Source organism: Rissa tridactyla, chromosome 3 (assembly GCF_028500815.1).
Source record: "Rissa tridactyla isolate bRisTri1 chromosome 3, bRisTri1.patW.cur.20221130, whole genome shotgun sequence".
Taxonomy (NCBI): domain Eukaryota; kingdom Metazoa; phylum Chordata; class Aves; order Charadriiformes; family Laridae; genus Rissa; species Rissa tridactyla.
The window spans coordinates 11,821,194-11,844,877 of NC_071468.1; positions in this window are offsets into that span (position 1 = coordinate 11,821,194).

Here is a 23,684-nt window from a genome sequence, read left to right on the forward strand (position 1 = left end):
ATATTAATGAATTTATTCTCTGTTCATTTCAGTTCTGCTGCTGAAACACGTAGATGAAGAGTTTCTTCATATGCTTCATGTGCACTTGTCCTAGGAGATTGTGCGAGTACTGTGTACTTCAAATTCATTTGCTGTTTTGGTTTCTCTAGCAACTAGAAGGTGCCTTTGATCCCTCTGCCATCTCTTTGTTTTTGCATTTTGATGATTTTATCATGAATTCATGTTTAATTCATGTTGAAGTGATGCAGTAAGTGGCAACACTCAAAGAAAAGATACTTTTTGCAAAATCAAACCATATTCATTTGAACTCTGTATGAACTACTCCATTCCTTTGAAGTAGAATATATTAATGAGGACAGATATTAAGAAAAAAAGATACTATACTAAGTCACATTTATTATCTAATCTGAGGTTACAGTGGAGGTAGATCTATTGGATAAAAAAACGAGTGTGCTTTGAGTAAACTTTTAGTTGAAACCCACTGACAAGCGACTAATTGTTTTCCATTAGCTTTTTGATTTTTTGTCATTTTTATCTCCATTTCTGCTTCTGTGCTGCATACTTACTGATACACATGAATTTTATGGACAAAACCATGTGCATAATTAACATGATGATGTACGCAAACCCCCCAAAAATAAATATATCTTAAAACGGCTTTGTTATATTTTAATGGTTTTGACGTTCGCTTCAAAGCACAATATCTAGAATCCTGTCTGTCGTAAGGTAGCAGCTGACCAGGCCAGAGCAGAGGAGGTGCAACGGGACAAGCGACAAATGGGATGATTCGAAAAGCAGACCATCAAAGAGCAATTATGGCTTGAGAGGAGAAAATAATTGCAAGTACATAAAGCTAAATTGAATTATATTTAAATATATGTAAATTTGATTGAACTTGAAATTTAATCTCTAGGACAACGCTTTAATTCACCTTTGCAACAATTTATGCTTTTGAGCGGAAATGAGCTTATTTGAGGATTTCAGGTCATTGCTTTTTTTCCAGGCTTTAGGTAGTCGTTGAAATTGTAGTTTGCTGTAGACTGGGCCGTTTCATGGTTTCTTTAGCACTGTGAGCTGGCATCTAAACAGAGACCTTAGCTGCAGTTTACAAAATTATTGGAAACTTTGTAATTGTTGCTCGTAACAGGGGGACCCATTTGAATCTGTATGATATTTGCTTATGAAATGAGCTCATGTAATGAAACAAGAGAAGACTTCAGAAAAAAGCAAAAGCCATGCAAGGCCCAAAGTGAACTCAAGCACATTTGGGTTTTCACAGAGGTCCTCACTTGAGGTAGGGATTGATGGCAGGGGGGAAGTGTTTTGATAGTGAATATTAAGACGCAGAAGTAAAGGTAAGCAAACCAAATTCTGCTGTGTATAATAAAAATGATAAACTGTTAATTTTTGTGAAGTTTACTTCCTGGACAAGGCGTATCAATTGGATTGCTACCTCTTACCCCTTGGTTATGGGCTAGATATCATGTGAAAACATGTCTGGCAGAATCAGCTCTGACAGACAAGTGTGGCGCCTGTGCAAAAGAGATGGGAAGAAAGTGGAAGAGGGGGAACATAAAAACAGGTGGCGAGGGGCCCAGAAACAATAAAAGTCTGAATGAGAACACCTTTATCACTTCTGCAACAGCAGCTTAAAGGCCCAAGGAGAGAAATAGATTTTGTAAATCAGGCTAAATATTTTTTACAGGGTGCTATGTGCAGCTTAAGAACCCAGTTGGGAAAAATAGCTTTTGCAAATCAGTGAAGAAAATATATTTTACTGGCTACTCTTTAGGAGCAGGGAGAGAGAGGACAGGGAAAAACCTTTTCCAGGGCAAAGAACAACAACAAAAAAATATATGTTTGTGTGGGAGGGAGTTATTTTGGTTTGAGTTTTTGGGGTGGGGTTTTTTGGGTGTCCATAAAAAGCTACATAAAGGAAGCCACTAGCATTGTGTTGCCATGTTTACTAATTCCTATAAAACATGTAAGCCTTCCTTATGTTTTTAAACATTATTTATTGATGTATGTTTTTATATTAACTAGCCATTTGTGCATATAAAAGCATCTCTCTTGTGAAGCAATCCTGTTAGACATTCTACCATGCCGTGACTTTGGAGAAGCTTTTGAAATAACAGAAAATTAGCTGAATGGCAACTCTTGCTTTGAAATGAGAAATAGAAGGATTGAGCAAGAGATCATTACCGATGACCCTCCCAAAGACAAATATGTAGCTTATCAAGGTAATCACGTTGAAAGGAGATCATAACTGTGCAGAGGCTTCAAGCGGCAGAGGTTGGAGCCCCAGAGATAAAAGCCAGCAGTTTTATTGCTGAGTTACGTGACCCTTTCCAGAGGCACGATGCCTGCCAGCACTGGTCCAGGGAAGGTTCTGCCCTGAGAAAAGAAGCATGACACGCTAGTAGTGGAAGTGCATCTTTAGCAGATAAGAGAGTCTTTTTAATTACTAGTAAAGGGAATTGGTTAATAGGTCTTAAGGCGTACTGAAATTGGAAGGAGACGTTTACAAATCCGGAGTATTTTTTGCTTTGTTTTTGCTTTTCCAGTCTGATCCATCTTTCTTCAAGATGGACAGGAACTGTGTACAGATGGGGAACAGAATAGACTGGCAAAAAACATAATGAATCTGCCCACTCATTTTTTACACCAATAAGAAGCTGAATAGGAAAGATTGGAACACTGAAACATTTTTCATCTTTCAAAAAATTTGACAAAATACTCTTTTTGGGTTTTTTGGCAAAACTGCATGTTGGGCTTTTCCAACTTCTCTAAATTAGTCTGCCTTGGAACAGACTCTCACAACAGACTCTTGTGCTCACTTGAAAACTGGGGCAGTTTTTGAAAGAGGGGAATTGTCTTCCTTCTGCTCCCTGCAACGTAGGTGCTGCAGAAACAGTCACCATAACAAATAAAATGATGTATTACCACTGTCAAAGGAAAATGTTATATTGGCCGAGATGTTTCCTCCTTCTTTAGGACATGTTGTTATTGATGGGAGCTCCAGGTGTCTGTTGCCAGGGAGCGTGCTGGGAAGCCGTGTATATTCCTCCTCCTTTTTTGTTTTGATATCTGTTCTCCTGAGTTCTGTACCTTTTTCTTTTGATCAGACTGCTTGTAGGTGTCAGCCTAGTGTTTCCAGGCTGATTGGTGTGGCTGCTTTTAAAGAAGAGTTTCCCCAAAACAGGGGTTTTTTTTGATTCCCAGTGGCTGCAGCCATTAGCTTCCTAATGAGGCACTCCTACTCCAGCGTAAGGGCAGCAATGGTTAAAACTATGTGCGCTCAAATTGGCTGTAGTTTCTTAAGTTTTGGAGTGAACTCAGTGAAATACTGCACATTGCCTCTTAGAGAAAAAATGTGCCTGGTCTGATATCTCCTTTTCTCATAAAACAGCCCGCTTATGATGGGTTTCAAAGCCACCCTTTAGTCAAAAATTAAGATAGCCACATTGGGATAAGGCAGCTGTTCTCAAACTTGTTTAGGAGACAGTGTACATATTCTGTACACCTGCAACAGCTTTGCCTGTGTGTTAAGTCGAGCTACAACTGTGTGCCAAGTGGATAATAGAAATGTTAGAACTGCGCAAATTGTCCTTTCCTTGGACCTTTGGTGGTCCTGTCCTCTGGGTGTCCCCCCCATCCCCAAGGACTGCTGCTCTGAAGTGTCAGGAATAGGTGTAAAAGCGCTATGGTCAACCAGCAAAGGAGAAAGCTGTTCAGATGACTCTGTCTAATAGTCTACTGGGGTTCAGTGAGAAATAGGTTAATTTTACAGGGAAGGGGATGCAGTAGATGATATATTGATCCCGATAGTCTGGGGATCACCAGGATGGTAGGCTAATAGAAAAAGGACATACCTATTAAAATTTAAAAACATTTTTGTGATGTTGGAAGTAGATTCTGAGCCTATTTTCATTATGCATTTTTAAAACACATTTGTTAAGCCAGACCTGAATTTATATTACATGTGAATCTGTGCTGCTTTAGCACTTCCCAAGTGGAGTTTCCAGACCTTGATTTCATGTTGTCCAGAGGTATCCTTAAAAAAGATAACCACTGTCTGAGTTGCAAGGCTTAACTCAGGGAATCACTGCCAGCTAGGACCTGATTTCTGACCATCATTTCAAAAGGGAGTATCTAACACCTAGGAGCACCAAGGCAAGGCAGTGTTAATTGGCAAGAAGTAGGACTTACAGAACACGGGAATACCATAGTTGCTGCCTTGTTTAGTTTGCAATGTGGTGGTTGTCGAGTATCTTGTTTATTAAACTACCTTTGGAAGGATCAGCCTGCTTTTTTTTTTTTTTTTTTTTTTTTAAAAATATAAAATCTATGTTGGTGACAATCAGAGCTGAGCCAGAATCCTGAAATAAACCCCTTGCTGAAAAGGTGACTTGCCATCCTCTTGAATTTCCAGATAAACTTTCCCTTTGGTTGTTCTGCCTCTGGCTCTGTTATTTCCTTGTAGGGCCTGACATTTCCAATAAAGGTAACCTTGAAGTTACAGTTAAGATTTACAGTGACTCATCAGTGGTAAATATTGGAGTGATAGGTATATTGCGGAAAAATAAGAATAATGAGGGATTGATGTAATGAGCATAGTGGTGGTGAAGCTGTTATTTTTCTGCAGCTGAAGAATGCAAAATGTTAAATTGTACATAATCGTGAAGCAAGGTGAAAACTTCAGTTATTTCAGTTAATTCTTCAGTTGTCTCTGACCGCTGTGTGCGAGTGGGCTGACACTTTATTCTTCCTCCACCGCTGGTGGGACCAGAACCCTCTGTGGTCCCTGGGCTGGGGCAGGGCGCAGCAGGAGCAGTTTGAAGGAGCTGCACTGAGATTTGGGGCAAAGAGTTGTTTGAGAAGCAGAGCTGAGCGGAGAACCCGGCTGGCCGGGAGCGGGGGATTTGAGAAGGGGAATTGCGAGCCCACGGCTGCTGTGTTTGAGTGCTCTGCAGAGGGATCATAAGAAGAATTGCACGCAAAGCGGGGGAATGGCAAGAGACTCATGGAGTCATTCAAGCAGCACTGTGAAAAACAGGAATTATTTTCATGTGAAGAAACAGTATTATGGGTTTTATCTTCTGCTTAATGTAAGATAGGGCAGGGTGTTTGTCAATGTGTGCTCCTGTTTTCTTCCTTTTTGTTTTGTTTAACTGTTGTGCTTAAGTAGTTCTACTGCGCTGCCCCAGGAGCCCAGTTGCAAACTATGGATATTAGCATAGAAGTTAGCGAATCAAAGGATGCCATCCCTGTGTTTTCCAGGCTGTGGGAAACTGTTCCTTCATTTGAACTGTCTTGCTGAGCACTTAAGCAGTGCTACCTCCTCTAGGACAGGTTTTGTTTTCTGTTGGTTTTGATGTTGAGGTGCAAGAGGTATAAAGAAAAAGAAAGCCCTACTGCCACTAATCTCAGATTTAGTGGATTACTGCACCCTGATCATGCCAGTGAAGACCAAAAAGTCCACTCGTGGTTCCTCCTCTGCTGGACCACCAAAGACAGTAGCAGTGTGATACAGAGCTAATATTTCTGTTTTACTCTCAGAGCGGAGGGAGAGGTATATGGAGGGGGAAGTTATTTTTTAGAAGAGCCAGTAATTGGTTTGCCTCTCCTTTTATCCATTATTGATCAGGGAGGCTCTGCTTCTACAGTTTTATAATAGTAAAATGAGTATTATGGGAATGTTTCATAATTATTTATTGTGTTGACTTTTTACTACTATTGAAAAAATGTTATGAAATGGCAGAGAATATCCATTACTATAACTTCTCAAACTGTGTAAACCAACATAAGCTTTCACTCATAACAAAACTATTATTGAAATAAAGAGATTCTTGCTTGAGTATAAATGTAGTAAGGCCTGCAAGAAGTACAGTGCAGCTATCAGGTGCTGGGCAGTGCATGACGCAGTGTAGCAGGTTGTACAGATGGAAGCGTATATCCCAGAAAAGTGCTGTATGGAGAGCCCTTTTTGCGAAGGCTGACCAGCCCAGGCGAAGGGCCAGGCTCGCGTGACTCTTCTTCCACTTCCAGCATGAGGAGAGGCAGAGCTTGGCTTAAATCCGTGTGAACCTCAGATTAATTTCTATGTTTCTTAGGCATCTTTTACATAAATGTGTATTTTAAATAGTGCTTTATTTTCATTTTTCTGTTGGAGCTTAAATTTTGTACAAGGTTATACTGTAACATTTATATAAACCATACATTATTAAAATTGGTAGTTGATTAAAAAAAAGGGTAAGAAAGAAAATCATAGCAGGCATGGGTTGACTTATCACTTGCTGCAGTACAAGTGCCTTTTTCAGAACTGGATGGAAACAGGAAGGTACATTTCATTTATTTTCTCGCCGTACTTGTGGAGAGTTGCCAGCTTGTCAATGAGGTGCTCCAAAAAGGACATTGAATTGTGACAGGAGCTGTCAGTACAGCTGTGTTTTTTCATCAAAATTGCATGAAACAATAAGCTTCATGTGGTTTTGAGGCAAAACTGTATTCAAGGTCTTGCTTGCTTGAATTGATGCCCAGGTTTGTTCGCAAAGTTGTGGAAACTTTTTGACTAATGCCCAGGTTTTAATAGTTTGCTGGAATCATGGAGCCTGGTTGTCTTTGTATGGTTCAGATATGGATTACGGAGGTTTTATCCAAACTATTATTGCAGGCTCTCTTGTGTATGGGGTTCTTATGTCAGATTGGACCATACCGTTGGGAGCTAAAAAGAAGGCTGTAGGCCACTTCATTTACAGCTATTTAAGCCTTTTTTCTCCTCCTTTTCAACACAGAAATGGCACTTCAGGCTTGTCCTCTCTGCAGAGCTAGATAAACATCACTCCTTTCAGCATGTGGTAGCACTAGCTGAAGGTAGATTTACAGGAGTGGAGGCAACTTGATTTACCTTCATAAATGATGACTTTTTAGAGAAGTTCTCTCCTGTTGTGTGGTGCTCATGCCTAATTTATTTGGCAATTACAATGCTTTTACCCATGGACAGAAAATTATACCAGCCTGAAAGTCATGTAATTCAATCAGCTATAGTCTGTGGCAAGGCAAGATCCTTCACATTTGTCTGCAAATGTCTGCTCATCGTGGGCACCACCATAATATTAATGGCAGTAGCAGTTACATCTGAGGAATTCTGTAGAAAAGCTAGACAATGTTTTCATTTCTTGTTTTGTCAAAGGTCCAGCAGGGTTCAAAGATATGTAGGGAACATTTATCCTTCACATGTTAAAGTTTTCTCTGTTTCTTCCATTGTCAGCAAAGCAGGGGATGTGAAAGTAGCAATGTATTCAGATGTGGCTATTTTTCCGAGGATAGGGCAGCTTCAGAGAAAATACTGAACAGCTCGTCTTCTGGTACTGTCAGTCATGCAACCCATCGTTTTGTAAGCCGGTCACATATCGCTGGTGATGCGTATTAATCCGCTTTCTGCCTCTAGCATCACCTGTTTTATTTTCTGTCCCAGTTTCATACCTTTTTTGGCAAAACCACAGGGGAAATATATTTCAGTGACAGTATATGGTAATTTTGCTCTGTGCACTCTAGCTCATTACACAATCCTTGTCTTTCTAAAATAGAGAAAGGATTTACGTCTCCTACTATCATTTCTGCCACACACTGATTCAGTGAAAGAGCTTTGGGGTGGTTGGGAGTAAATTTAATTTTCCCTGCTGTTTCATGAAGTGTGAATCACTTTCTAGCAGATGATGTCACTGCCAATTTACAAGTTTTTCTTCCTGTACTCCTGTGTAGGAGGAATCATAAGGACTCTTTTTGTCATGGTAATGCAGTTAGGTGTAGAGAGCTATGAGATGCAGGAGACATCTTTCAAGCTTTTTAATTTTTGCCAGCACAGATAAGAAGCTAAGTTTGAAAGGTGGAGCACAAAGTGCCACGTTCAGTCTTGGGCTAATAGAGAGCGGAAGGCTTTGCCCAGGTTTGGTTCTGGGGTACTATGAAGACTTGTTTTCTGTGGGGTCTATGACTGTAGTGTAAACGGTGAAGAATTTTGTTTGTTTTGCTTTTCATTTTTGGAACAGAAGTTGAATTATACACTGTGAAGCTCTTCTCCAAAGAAGAGAACTTTCTCTTCTGTTTAAAAAAAGAAGTGCTTTTTACTGTTAAGAACATTTTATACACATAAATTTTGAACTGTGGGTTCCTGTGAACTGTTCTTGACTCCTTACTCTTCATGTTTTACTGGGAAGATGCATGTGATTGTTTCCGCGTTCACTAGCTTCCCCAGCTTTTCAGTAGGAGGAAAATAGTTGTTGAATAATGCCTGTTCTTCCCCTGCAACTGATCTTGTGGAAACAGTTGCTCTTCAAATCAGTTTTGTATGACAAAGGCAATTTATGTAGATATATATAAATGTGAGACCAAAGTATGCAATCCTAAAAATATTAATGTATAGCACCTGTATACTCTCATAGATGCTTTAAGTGCCTTATTAATGCCAACAAACAGAACCACAGAACACACTGAGTTGAACTCTGTCTCTGTTTTATAGGTGAGGATACTGAAGCACAGTTTCCTGGAGAGCAAAACGTCATCATAGCCATTGTCGTCTTCAAATAACAAACTGTTAGCTGCAGCAGGAGGGGCAAGCCATGAAAACTACGGAGCAGGATAGAAAATTAGCATGTATGGGAAAGTTGGCAATCCAAAAGGAGCATGTCAGGTGAGAGGCAAGAGCATTGAGTAATTAGCAATGAGAGAGTAGAGGCCGTTCACAGATCATCAGTGTTTATTAGCCTTCAGAGGCAGATATTAGTCCTTTCTGTAATTCAGACGTGTTATATACTTCTTCTTTACATATATTCTATACAGGCATCCTTCCTCGGATGCATGTGGTGCTTTCATGTTAAGTTGGCATCTACTTTGTGTCTGCTCTTTGTATATCCCTCACTTGGGGATTCAGTGTGGAATTTGGTAAAAGTTATAGATTGGGAGGCATAGGTGGAAATTATTCCTTAAAAGCCTGAAATGTGAGCAGGTCCCAATTGATCTTTTCTTTTCTGAAGGCCTCAGTCTTGAGAACTGTATTTATGTACCATCCAGGTTTGGGTGCTTGGCTCTTAAAGACAAATGCTAACTCCTGTTGAGTGCTTGGAAATGTATTTAAAACCGTGTGGTCTCTATCCAGCCAGCAGAATATCTGGAAGGAGTAAACAGAACTATTGCCAAGTGTTCCTGTTAGGCAAAACCCAGAAAGAGGCAAGTAAAATTCCTATTTGTATTGAATTGTATTTGCTTGGCTTTATGAGCATATGCAGTTCAGCTAAGTTTATTTATTCTTGGCCAGCTTCTTTTCATGTTTGAGGGCATGCATGCCTTGTAAATGCATTTGCCTATTCCCGTGATGATGCCAAACATTAAAAGGGTCAAGCTATCTTTGTGTCAGTGAATGCATCTTCTAATACTTGATACTTCTCTAAGTGCCTTTTAGGCAAGGATCTCGCACGTTACAAAAATTGTTCTCAAAGTATTACATATCTGTGAGCTAAAGAAATATTATTTTACAGGTGGGGTACTGATAAATGGAGAGAGGCAAGTGTTGATTCAGTAAGCTAGTTAAGAAAAACCTTCATTTTTATTTGGGTGCAATCCCCTTACAGCGAGTAAAATATGTCTGTCCCACCAACTCGAAGTCCTCCTCCTCACCCACGTGCAGTGCAGTCCTTCCTGATAGAAGTGGTTGAGGAGGCCTGCCTTTTTGTATTCTTCCTCTCAAGTAATTAAGATCATCACTAAGGAAGATATCTCTTTGTGTTAACGAACAATTACTTTATTACTATTGTCAGCAAAGTGAATATGCTCTGCAGGGTGTGTGTGGGATTGCCGCCTAATTGCCGTGACACACCATACCCAGGTACATGGTGTAAGCCAACGTGCTGATGGTGGCTGGGCCCGGGCATCTGCATTTCTGAACGTGGCTGGTTCACACAGTGCTATTTCCATGCACCTTGGATTCCTTTTATTCAAAGGCACTTCCTGATTACAGATGTTCATCTCTCACTTTTTTTTGCATGCGTATTTGACTCGCAGACAGTGGGAGAGAGTTCATGGGCTTTTAAGGTCTGATTTACACTGCTGATGCACTTTTGGTCATGGAAGAGTTGAGTTGGTGACTTTGTACTTGTTGACTTGTGCTGGTTGGTAAGCCGTATTTGGAAACAAACCCAAGAACCTCAGTTCTCTATATCAAACATTCATCTACAGTTTAGGCTACAGCAAGCACCTGGATTTATTCTAGGTATGTTTTGTAGATGAGTATTTCAGAAAATCTAGCCCAGTAGCTCCTATAAATTATATACTTAGTTGCACGACCAGGTCACCCACCGTAAGACTGTATTGTATGACATGATGAATGGCTCGTGTGTTTTTTATTTCTTCTTTCCATTTGCTATATTATTGGATTTGTAAAACACGAATTAGTATTTTCACACTGTCAAAATCTGGTGCAATTACAGAAGCTTGAAAAAAATTTCCTTAGTTTTTAATAATCAGTGAATCATGTTAGTTACAATATTTGGCTACATGATAGCTTTTTTCTCCCCCCTGTCTCCCCCCGCATGCAGAATAAACACTTTTGCAGATTTTTACAGACATGGTAATTTATAGAAAGTCTCTTTTATATCTTACAGCAGCACTATATGCTACCTTTTAAAGAATTCCTGACCCAAAGGGAATAGTTAGCACAACCTTTTAATTACAGGGCAAGAAAGTAATGTTGCTTTCTTTCTACATGTTTCATTATAACTTCAGAACAATCTAAGCCATCAGCAGCTTCCCTGAGGGCATCTAGATATACAAAGTTGAAACAAGGAGGCCCAAATTACAGCAAGTCAAGAGCTGCAGTTTAGAAGATTTGTTTTTCCCAGAAGTGAATTTCGTTTCCATACAATTTTATCCCAACTTTCTGTGGGGAGAAACTGCCCTGGCTACTGTAATGCGGCCGTCTTGTGCATATGCGTTATGATTCAACCTTTAATCACATCTCCCATAGGACCTCTTTCTGTTCTGGTAGAAAAGGTGAACGCTGCTTGATTATTTATTAATGAGCACGGGTACTACGATGGAAAAACTATTAATAATCCCATGGGTTTCTCTATGATGCTCCTCAGTGCAGTGTCTGAATGCCTTATAGATGCTGATTTTATCTTCAAATTAGCCTGGAGGGTAAAGTCGTGGCAAAGTTCCTGTTTTACAGACTGGGAATTCAGATGGAGAGATTAAGGCCAGAAGTGCCCACTGGTTGTTGTCAGCTTGTCTGACCAGTATGCAACATCATCTATTTATAAAAGTGAAATAATACTTTTGTTGTCTTCTGTTAGGTCTGTGGGTGTTCAGAATTTCTGCCAATTAGATCAAATGATTTTCAGGTGACTACTTAGAAAACGGGCACACACAGTTAAGTACAGTTTCCTCAAACTCTTTACATACCTAATCTCTACTGCAGGCAAAGTACCACCACAGGTACTTTGTAGATCTCAGTGACTTCTCGCAAAAGATCAATTTTAAGTTATTTGCTTCATCTCAGTAGAAATGCTACGGCAGAATCACATATGGAATCTGATTCCTTAAGGAAGTGTTTATCTGTCATACAAATGATTAGTCTTCTTTTAACTCTTGCAATCTTATGCTTTATTCATCCCTATGTGGTGGAGATGTGATGAGAAGATGCATCTTCAGCCGCTTTTTTTTTTGACCCATGCTTTGGGCAGTGCTCATTGTCTCCAGTCCCTTCTGCAGCTATGCTTTATTGGCTATTGGCATGCTGTGGGACTGCTGGCTTCTGTGGGCTGCCCGTTGTAGGTCTTCCAGCAAGAACTATCTCTGTGCTTCTGGAGGATGCAGAACCGAGCCTGGGCCTGACCAGATGTACGAAATAATCTAAATAAAATGTATCTGGCATTTCACAACCTGGGCTTTTATGGTTTTATCTAAGTATTTGCAGACTGCTTATTATACTTTACAGGGACTCTCAGTAAAACCAAGAATAATTGCCACGTAACTTGAAGCAGAGGAGACCATGATGGTGTCGAAGCCCAGTGGAGCCTCTAAAGGTGCCTTTATGAATGCTCCTGGTACAGTTGTGACCAGTATATCTGAGGTATCATCTAGGGCTTTCATGATTTCTCGTGAAACAGTCTCATGAGCTTTTGCCTTCCACGTATTTCTTCCAAAAAGCTAAAATGTCAGAGTAGCCATACGTTGCTTACATCTTTTGCATGGACTAGATAAGCTGTTAAAAAGGCAGCGCTGAGCAACAGTGTCCTCTTTCTAGTGGGAAAAAATTTGCCCTGCTGTGAATGCTGCACTTGCAGACACCAGCCAAGCTCAAAGGTACTTCTAGAAGCAGAAAAGCTACCAACAGAGTTAATGGTACAATGGACTGATACAGAATAAAGCGATGATGGAAAAGGCAGGCAGAAAATAATTTGTGGCAGGATAGCCACAGGAGATCAAGTGATAAAATGTGAAGAAACAGCAGGGAAGCCCCTGTTAGTGCTTGAGATTGCCTCTGTGAGGGAAAGCTAAGTAGATACTGATGTTGGCGAGACCAGGTTAAAAGTATAGTTTGAGAAAAAGAAAAAAAAGCTGGATGGACATGAGGTTAGTTTTTTGAGGAGGAAGACTAAGGCAACAAAAAAAAGCAGCAGGTAGGTGGCTATAACATATAGATGACTGATAGTTCTGAGAGCTTCATAGTGTTGTGTAAGCAATAAGAGAGTCTGCATAGATGTGCAGGAGACCTGGAGAAGACTTAATAATATTTGGTATTTAGTAGTAGACTTCATCCCCAGAGTCTCAGTTCTTTCAGAACAACCAATGGAATAAAGGCGGGGGTTTTTTTCCCCACTTTAAAATGATATTTTGAAACAAACTAGTTTTGTCATTCTAGTGAAGTTGGCCAGACCAATCAGGGGAAAATAAGACAGCGATGAAATTTTTTTATTGCTGTATCCCACTCATCAGGCTTGCAGGCTACAAATAAAGGGTGCAGATAAAGCACCAACTTTGTCTGAGTCTCCTGGGTGTGAAATGAAGTTGCCGATTGCCATCCTGTACCTTCCTCTGACTCTCATTTAGCCTAGTCTTATCCCAGTCTGAACTAAGAAGCTCTGTCTCCACTGAAGTGGAGGAAGAGGGCTCACTCAGGGTCTTCAGGTTCCTGACCCCCCCTGAGCTCTGTAGTATTTATGCTCCTGTTTCTCCTCAGAAGCTCCCTTTGGGGGGACAGTAGGGGTTTGCAGTTGTTCTAACCCAAGGGACTACCTTTTGACAGGAAATATTTAGTTTACTGAAGGTGGAGCCAAAATTGCTTCACATTTCAGGCAGGAATTGATTGCGCTAGGTACTAAGCTGAAGATGCACGAGAGTGGCCCATGGACCCATTTTAGCATTGCTGATATAATAGGGGAGAAAGACGACGAGGTGACAGCAACAGATGGAGCCTCAGCTCAAAGGAGGGAGAGGGAATACTTTGATCACCTTCTCTGGAGCGAGATCAGGAAGAGAAGCCTCTCACTTTGAATGGCATAGGCAGTCCAGGAGAAATGCTGGGCTTCTGACTATACTCTTGCCTTCTCTTGAAGGCTGCTTCAATGGTTTTAATGCTGAGAACTAATAGTTCTGTGTGTGATAGTGCGTGCTCTGTCCCCAGCGCTCCTGCCTCGTGGGGCATCTTTCCTGCCTGTGGCTTAAGGCTCCAACCAGGGATCCATACTTCTTCCAAGGAAGCAGTCAACAGCAGCTTGGTTGTAAAAAGCAGCCATGTGGCTGTGAGGGGTAAATGTTGGTGTTGCAAGAACAGATGTCTTGTATACAATTAAATATTTTCATGGTTTCGGAGTGTTACCTTGACTGTGTTACAGTTGCCTGTGACTTAGAAATGTCATGGCTCCTCTTAATAAAAACACGGTTCTGAATATTTCGTTTTAAAGGCAGAGCGCTGTAATCTGTAGACCATTACTCTAATTTCAGTGTGTTGTGTATCTCAAGGTCCCGTATTGTATACATCTGTATGAGCTGGATGCTTTTCTTTGCTGAGTGCTCCATGACTAGGTATTTTTAGAGGACAACCTGCTGTTCATCATAGGTTATTTTCAAGCTCCTTTCTTTAACTCAGTCCCATTAAATTGTGTTGAGCACAATGGCTGTTACTGTATATCTGTAAAATGAGTTGCTTTTTTCTCATGGTAAACTTTGCTTTAAAAGAAAAATGCGATGAGGGTTGGGGTGAGGGGAAGGTCTATTATTTGAAGCCTGGGAAATCTTTGAGTAAGGTTGAGCACAGTGGTGGTGCCTATAACCTGCGAAAGCACTTTCACGAATAGTTTACCCCCAGTGTCTGTGGAAACAAATCCTATTCAGTATGATATATGAAAGCATAACCCTCTGTAGTATAGGAATCAATGGAACCATTCATATAATAGATGACTGTTCGGGCTTGTGCAGTCTGCTGCTTGAACATAATTGGCATCTATGTTATAAAATACTGAACACCAAGAGAAATGTTTTAGATGTTTATGAGTCATCACATGGTTTATTATAGAAGACTGACATACGACTGTGTAAAGCAGAATGGGCTAACTAGCACTTGAGTTAGTGTTACAGTATTTAATACTGCGTTAAAGAAATAGAAAGATTTTAGACTATTATTGGGGGTCTGACGGGTATAATAGACCATCAGAATGGCAAGCCAGTGCTTTTACATGAAATCCTGAAGTCATTGCTCAAAGACACAGATGCAAAATACAGGGTTTAGAGCGCAGTGTTGCTGACAAGCAGAACTGGGTGAACAGTTGCACAGTACATTGTACGTTGTAAGCTCTTCTGAATGGAGCCTGTCTTTTCCTCTATGCCTGCATAGTGTTTAGCACAGCTGGGAGTCCTTATCTCAGCTGAAGGCCTCTCTAGATGCTGCTGTAAAGGAAATAATAATATATTCATCAGCTGCATGTTTTAAGCATGTTAATAAATTCCCTGTTTATAAAAAGGACCTGCTCGGTTGGCATTTGAACAGACTTGCAGCCTCTTGATCTTACACTGCAAGTCTTGGGTTCTGTCTAGGGAGTTATGGTAAAATAACTCTTCCAGAGCTCTCTAACATCGTGACAGCATTGTTTCCAGCACCCAGAAAGCAAGTTTAACGCTAACTCTGGTCTGACAACGTATTGCAGTCTGCTCTGTAGACAAGTTAACATTGTGTTGTGCTTGCTCTGCGAGATGCTTCTCACAACTAGAGTTAGGAATTGCCATACACTGAACTATCAGAACTCTCCTCTTATTTCAGCTCCTCTCGCTCAACTGTCTAGTTTAAGTCACTCTCCATTCAACTGATTTTTGAGTGAAGCAAGAGAAAGCAAATGAGTATAACTCCATCTGCAATAGAAAGTGAACGAGCGCAATGCTCTTTTTTTAAAAAAAAGAAAAGCAGTTGGCTGTACATATTGTGTTCGTTTTGCTGAGTAACGATGCTCAGCACATCTGTCTCGCTCCACGCCATTCGGTGCCTTGCAGGAGTGTGATATTTCTTTTCGTTATTAATGTTTTTGATTCTACCACAGCAAATGGGAAAAAGAAAATGGTGCTCTGCCTTTTGCAGGTTGCATTAGCTGCGGTAGTACTTCTTCCCCTCCACTCCCAAAAGGTGGCTTAGCCACACCAAGCAAATTTATGCTTAGAGATGCGGTATATGCAGATTATTCGTAATTCGCATGATTTTAATAATTGTAATCTGTAATTCACAGGATATTTATCTGCATGGGAGGTGGGTGTCTGTCCTTTTCAGGTGCATGAAAACTCTCTGAAACAGCTCAAATTGCATCTTAACTAGCAGGGGGTGTCTTCTTCCTTATGTCATCCATGTGCTAGATCCTTAGTTGTGGTGATTCTGCTTAGCCCTGCTAAAGTTTGCGAGGAAATTTTTATTTGTAGCAGAGGCGCATTCTACCTTGTCTTTAGTTATTATTTCTTTTTTCTTATTCATCTCTCTTCTCTCCTTCCTGTTTTGATTATGGGATTGGTCAATTTCCCTAAGAAAAGTCTTTCTCCTTGGGTGGTGCTTCTGTAAATCATGCTTTGTTTCATTGTCCTGTGACTGTGGTTGGTATTTCTATTTTATGGATTGTTCGGGGTGGGGGGGGGGGGACACGGTGGGTGACAGAGAGAGGGGCTGAGAGAGAGAGAGATCAGAATTGCCCTCATTCTTAACAGTAACTCTCTAATGTGTGATTTTGGACAGTTGAGCCAGATTTTCAAAGTGAGTGAACATAAGCAGAGTTCTTGACAATTAGGAAAAATTTTGACTTAGGAGGTTAATACGGTTCTTGCCCTCCGAGATGTGCAAATGAGAAGTGCTACTTCAGTGCTAAAAATGTAGAAATGGGGAAAAATAACATGACATTAAAAAGAAAATTATCCATCCATGGAAAATACTGATAAAACTTGCAGAATTGAAGGACAAGCCCCATGGTACCAATCTGCACAAGGATGTGGTGGGGGTGCAGGAACGCAGATGGAGGCAGACTCCCTAGGGTGTAACTGCCGTGCTATGTACCAGCGCTGAGGTACAATGAGGCTTGGGAACAGTAAAGGGGAAATAAAACATGCTATTTAGATATGGGGAAAAGACAATTTGCTTAAACTGCTCCTTGATGATTAAAACCTGCCAGGATAACTTTAGACCTCAAATAGATTGTGAAGGAAATACAGAGAAAGATCCAGCAGATGAAATAAAGCTGTATCTGGGCCGTTGGTGCAGTCAAGCTGAACATCAGGCTGTGATGCAACCCCATCTAAAATTCACTGACCTTAGAGACCATTGGATCAAGGCCGGGAAAGGTTTATTGTCCTCTGTAGTTCTAGAAATAGGCTAGAGTTAGCCACGGTGCACAGGTGAGGATTGTACTAAGGGGCAAATCTGATGAGATAAGGATGCAGTGTTATCCCATGATAAGGACCATGTGCTTTGGTGGCTTGTGCTCGTGTGAGGGCTAATGTCTCTTCCTTCTTCTGGTAATCTGACTGTTGGTGAATAACATCCAACTGACGTTAATATCCAGCTGCAGTTATTTGAGTCATAAGCTTCACTTGGGGTTTATAGCTGTTGAAAATTGGCCAGCGGACTCTGTGGTCAGCTTCCTGGTGCTGAGGAATTGCCAAACCTGATCCAAAGAAGACTGCTGAACAGCACCTGGGTGACAGTGGCTGGTGTCCTTTCTTTCAGTTCTTCAATGTGGAGTTGGAAGCTCCGTCCATTTAACACCGGTTGGTTTTAGCTCTTAATCAAACCTCCAGGCTATAGAAAATTCATGTGGAAATCTCACAGCAGAACTTCTCCTGGGACTTCTTAATTTTCTCTAGTGTGGAAGATATTCTGAGAATAGGTAATTTATGGCAATGTATTCCTTTGGGGGCAAATCTAAAATAAGAAGAACTATGAGAAAAATGAAAGTAAAGTGAAAATAAAATATTTTGAATCTCAGAAGATATCCAGTATGAATTTGATCTCAAGGTAATTTGGTATATTTGATCCATTCCTATTAACTCAGAGCTGATTCATGTGTGTCTAGTAGAAAAGTGGAGTTAAGAGGGTGAAGGTTAGAAGGCTGGATTGTGCTCAAGCAGCTTCATACAATGGGGATTCATCTATAAGTCAGAATAAGAGTCCTGACTATTTTTGTCGACACTTTAGGCTTTGAACAGAAATGAATATATGTATATTGATTATCTGACTTTTGTAATAAAAATAAAAGTATGGATGAAGGTATTTCCTATCAGTAGTCTTTCCCAAAGGTTGCTTTTCAGTGACATTAGATCTATATTATTTATTTAGTGGTGTTACTTTCATGGCCACATATGTGGTGCAAGTTTTAACTGTAATAGCAACATGATTTTTAGCTAGTAAATACATTTACAGCATGAGTGAAAATATGCTAATATATGGTGCAGACTGCTTAGTTGTAGTGAAGTGAATGGTAAAATAACTAGCCATTCAAATCAAAAGCAGATATTTATTTTTTTTTGTAAGTGGCAAATTGCTATTGCTTTTTTGTTCGCCATTTGCTTTCCCAACCTAGGAGGTAGGGAATGAGTAGCACACTGCACCTCAAGACTGGAAGAATGAGAATTTTGCAAATTGCACAAATTGCCTAGCAGAAGGGAACTGGCTGTATTTTTGAAACTCTTAAAATGTTCTTTAAGGATTAGTGAAAGCTTGACAAAAATTACCATTGCACACTTCATTCCTTTTAAAGTGGATGATACAGTATTTTTAGCAAGCATGTCGACTATCTCGACTCTTGTTACAAATTCAGTTTAAAAATACCAAATAACCCTTTTCTACTATTATTTTATACAATAGCCAACCTAGGGAAAGGATTCAGAAATGAGCAGAGAGCTGGGTTTCTCAATCTCGCCTTTTCTTCTAACTCTGTGGACAACTTAAAATCTGTTTTTTGTCCATCTCCTGTTGTTATGAAGAGATTGTGAAATATAAACTGGTGGGTTGAGACCCAGCCCTGCCGCCGAGTCCCCTAAACAACAAGGGCAGAGGCAGCAGCACCAAAGGACTGAACCCTGCAACCTTGGTCACCCCTCTGCCGCTATTGTCACACTTCTGGTGCAGTGATAAAACCAGGTCTGAGAGCAGCAGCAGGGGCTGCAATTGGGGAAGGGTTTCACCTATGAGGATAAGTTTATGTTTGCCCTTTTGTATGTTTTCTTGCATGAATACAGACGGAGGCGTAACTGCAGGAGCTGTCAGGGACCGTAAGCTGATCTGGTTTTCCACAGGCTTAAAGGGACTTTGTTTCTGCTTAGTGAAGAGTGGCATGCCACAAAAATCATCAATTGCTAAGTCACAGGCCTACGAGTAGCTGGGATTAGATTTGATTCAGTGCTTCCCTGCGATGCCATAACTCAGTGTAATGGAAAGTCGTTGGCTCTGCTTTCCTCAGTGGTGTTCCCTCTGTGGCACGAAGGTCCTCGCGGACGGGGAAACAGCGTCTTTTTGCTGCTCTGTACCGGCAGTAAGAGATTGCCTTCTGCGTAGCCCTTGATAGTCTCTTTCCTGCCAAGTGTGGTAGATTTGTGTTTTCGAAAGGAGGATTTGTTCTTTTGACTGATTCTTTCTTCAGTGTGTAGCTTCTTCGCATTGCTTCTTCCTCAGCTTATTGCTAATCCTCACGTTTTCAAATCTTTGCTTCCTTGGAGAATGATGACATGTAGCATGTAGGTCTTTTTTTTCTTTGTTCTTTTTTTTTCTTTTTTCTTTTTTTCTTTTTTCTTTTCTTTTTTTTTTTTTTTTTTTTTGCATGGCTTCTGCAACTTGCTGTACCCTGGACAAATCAGATACTGTGCAATTATATTATATATCTTGCGTCTCTGTTACGCAGACCCAGCAAGTCTGCTTGCAAAACCCTATCTGCCATGCAGCCGTGTTTTCCCGGCATGCCACCAAAAGCAAGGGAAGAGCTGTGAGGCGTATGCAAAAGGCCTCTTCTGGCGATAGAAAATTCCTGCAAATCCTACCATCAGGTTCTTCAGTCTGCTGTGGTCACTGATCACAGGGTCCATTCATATGCCAGAGTGATTCACAGCTGCCAAAATGGGAATAAAATGTCATTTCTGGTGACTCATTTTTTTAAATAACTCAGTCGAGTGTATGAGAAAGTCTTATGAAACTTAATTGTGACTCGAGCCTTGGTTCAGGAACACCTTTTAATTGGTTTCTCTGGGACTTCAAAAATATTTCCTGCAGCTAATTGTTGAAGTGGGGACAAATGCTATAGGATTTTGTGGACACTTAATAGACGTATTCTAGAAAGTCTGCAGACGTGAATAATCCCACAGTTTGTGCCATTCTCTAATAATTTTTCACACATTATATTTGCCTGTTTCCTATTGTACTTTCACATCTAGTAAAAAATTCGATTTTTTTTTCCCTCTGGCTGGATGTGGCTTTTCCATACAGGGGTCAAATATAAAACTTGCAGCCTCTTCTTTCCAAAGATGAGCTGGGAGACTGGTTAACACAACTGCAGAAGAATTCTGTAAAATACACTCAGGCAGTTTTCCACAGGCCGTTGGGAAGTGCTCTGAGAGGCTTTGAAGGAACGTGGATCAGCTTGAAAATCTCTCGGATATTTTCACTGGTTATGGTGTCTGTCTTCTTCTCCATCTTAAACAGTTGTGATGCCATTAAAAGTCAGTGTGCTTCCCAGCAGAAGTGGTTGCGTTTCAGAAATGAGAGGAACAATCGCTGTGTGCAGTTGGCAGATGAGTTTGTAATGTGCTCGGGGACTCTTTTCCATGCTGTAAATTCAAATTACATCTCATCATGTGCCTAGTTAAATAATGGAATATGTCACAATAGAGAAAGAGAAAACCAGGGACAGATTGTGATCCTGTTGGCGTTTATGGAAGTCTAGACCACTTCACTGTCATTTCTTATCCCAGGATGAAGGAGAGGAGGGTAGGGGGTCTTCGGGGAAAAAAGGCTAACAAAGAAGCTAACATCCCAAACACATATTGGACAATTTATGATACCAGTTCTTATATTTCAAGTGATTTAAACACTAGGAGCAAAGCATAATATGTAAACATAAATAATGTTGGAAAAACATCACAACATGTAGCAGGACTGGTTATCTCCTATATTTTCATTTTTTGTTTTGTGATGGTTTCTTGTCAGTCTGTTCCTTCTGCTGCTGGTTGCACATCGCTTTCTTTCTGAGTTGTAAGGTTTCACGATGGCTTGGCACCATCAGACAAATACCAGGAAATTAAGCGGGGGAGTAAGAGCCTGGCTGGATTCTGCCAATGCCGTTGTGTATCTAAAACGCATCTAAAAGTGTGGGGTCAGGAAAGGAATTTACTCTATCTTGTATCACTGGCCAGGCTTGCTAACCAAGGCAAAATATAACGTATTCATTGCCTTTTAATATAAACTTTTAATGTATGTTCCCAGAACATTGTTGTGAAGTAGAAATTGAACTTACATTGCAAGTAATAATCAGTGATGTAGAGAGCCGAAGAAATGTCAGAACCTAAATCTAACTGAATCCTTGGGGTGTATCAAAAATTGTCGCAAGCACATGTTCCCTACAGCTTCCCCATCATTTTTTAATCTTTCATTATTCATGTCAAGCTTTATCATCTTTTTGCAAACTGTGAGGTGTTTAAACAGAACGTATGTAATAGACTTTTGCGTAGCAGAATATTTAATTATTGCTATGAATGGAACGATAGGTTGGTTTGTTTGTGTCATCTCAGGAATGAGTGTGTCAGTTCTCCTGGGAATTTTGGTGGCATAAAGCCATTATAATGGTACCAGCAATGACCTCTGTGCTTTACAAAAGGAAGCGATGAAAACTTTTCATCGTTTTCATGTTTAAGTGGCAGGGGAATTTAGGTATGTTATCTAGAGTGCAATTGTTCAACTTGGAGCACAGCCAAGGCAGCGAGACTAATGATGTGTTTAATCTTACGAAAAGATGGCGTGGGATCTTTAATGACCATGTTTTGTCGGGATCTTGGATTTATGACATCTCTAAGAGACAGTTCTTGTGGTGCCATGCTCAAAAGACATAATTAGAAAATCCATAATTCTGCTGAGTTTTGTTTCAACTGGTCTTTTTTAGAGAAACATGGATTTATTCTGTTTTATTCCTAATCTGTTCAGTGCAGCCTTGTGATTTCGGGGAGCTAGCCTTGGGAGGAAGCAGCTGGTCCGACCCCATGCCATCCATTGATGGGGAAGCTGTTTCCCTGGCAACGGAAATGATGAGAAACCAGAGAAGGGCTCTTTTCCAGTTCATGTCTCTCTTTCACTTGGTGTTACAGGCACTCATTAGCTTCTGAGGAAGAATCATATAGCTCCTATCAATCCAAACTAAAGCTGAGTGGAACAGTGTAAATGTCACCACAGTTTTCAAGGTTGTGAGTTTCTGGAGCCTGCTGCTACCAACATTAATTTTGTACTGAAAAGTATTAACAAACTAGGATTATTTTTTTTCCCCCCTCTTTGGGAATTATTCATGGTACTGTGTCAAAACAAAGAAGCAAAGGAAAAGAGTAAAAGTTGCTGCACTGGCTTTGCCTGATACATTTGTGTGCAGAAGAATGCAGTTTAAAGGGCAGTTTTGCGGCTCAATTAGGGCTGTGGAGCTGGTGTACGTCATGAAACATGTTTTTATTTTATTAATGCTCCTGATATTTTGGATCTCCTTAGGAAAAAGAGAAGTTGAGAGACAAGAGAAGGAGATGACAGTTGAGTTGGCATAGGGAACTGCAGCAAAGGCATGCTGGTGTTTTCATACCTTTCATGCAAATAAGACCTGCAAGTTTGGGTCCACTACGCCTCACGTAAACTTTCACCCAGGGTGCCGCCAGTTCTCTGACATTTTGCAAATGTTTTTCCCTTGTAGTCATTTATGAAAATGACTGCATGACCTATAAGGCAGTAATAAAGAGAGTCCAGAACTTCTTAACAACAGGGAAGGGACTCTCTGGATCTATTCTGCTTGGTCTAAGAAAAACTCCTTTTCTTGTTTTCTAATATTAGGGTTAATAAATACAGAAATGTGACACCCAAGCAGGGAACTCAAGAATTGGTTAATAAGGCAGAAGTCTTATTTTATGCTTTTACAAAATATTTCAGTAATTTAATTCATTTGTAAAATAAGAGCAATTATTATTTTATCCCCCCCCCCCCCAAAACGGGATCACCACAAAAGTTCTGTGAGGCTTTGAGGACTCCCTGTGACCACTCCCCGAATAGCTGCTCTTCCATGAGCATGAAGGTCCTACTGCCTCTCTGTGCATCTACCGGGGTGTACATGCTTCTTGCATTCTGTAATAACCTCATCTTTCTAAAGCAGAAATGGTTGTTACTTTGAGTAATGCTTCAGAGGAAATGTACTCTTTCCTCTTATACAGGTTCTGTGAAACTCTACTTATGCCAGCCAAGGATGAGCCCAAACTGAAAGGAGTGCTGGGAGTTTAGGTGTGTGGGATTTCATTGGGAGTTACACGGGTAACTGGTAGGAGTCTGAAAATTCTAATTGCCAAAGTATGACTGAATTTAACGTTGCCATGAGGTAGCAAATACACAGTGATTGGGGCCTCAGTGATGCAGCTTGGTGTGGTTTTAGAAGTGGTGCAGTGAGTTACAGTATCTCAGGGACTGGTGTGAAAAAGGTCTTTGTGAGAGCAGCCTAGTCCAATCGCCCAAATCCAGTATGTCTAGTTTGAGTGCCTGAGAGATCAATGTGCTTCTAAACCTCAGGCTGAATTTCTTGCTGATTCCTGTGGTAGCCTCAAATTCTGTGCAGATTTTAAGATACTGCTGACTGACCAGGTAGCATGAAACACAGGGAATATGCACAGCTTTCTAAAACCTAAATGTTAACCCTTCAAGGAAACTCTCCATTAATAAACTGAACAAACCAACCAAGTCAGTCATAGCTATGAACCAGCACCATAAAGCTGTCATTTTTATAAAACAACTTTTTTCAAAAGCCCCATGCTTTCAAGCATTATTGTGATTACTAGCTATAAATCTTTAGAGCGGCTATCATGTTATTGTAGGCAACAAAAATACAACATTTTAATGTCTCAATAGCTACTGCTCTTGCAGGTACTGAGTGGCTTGCACAGAC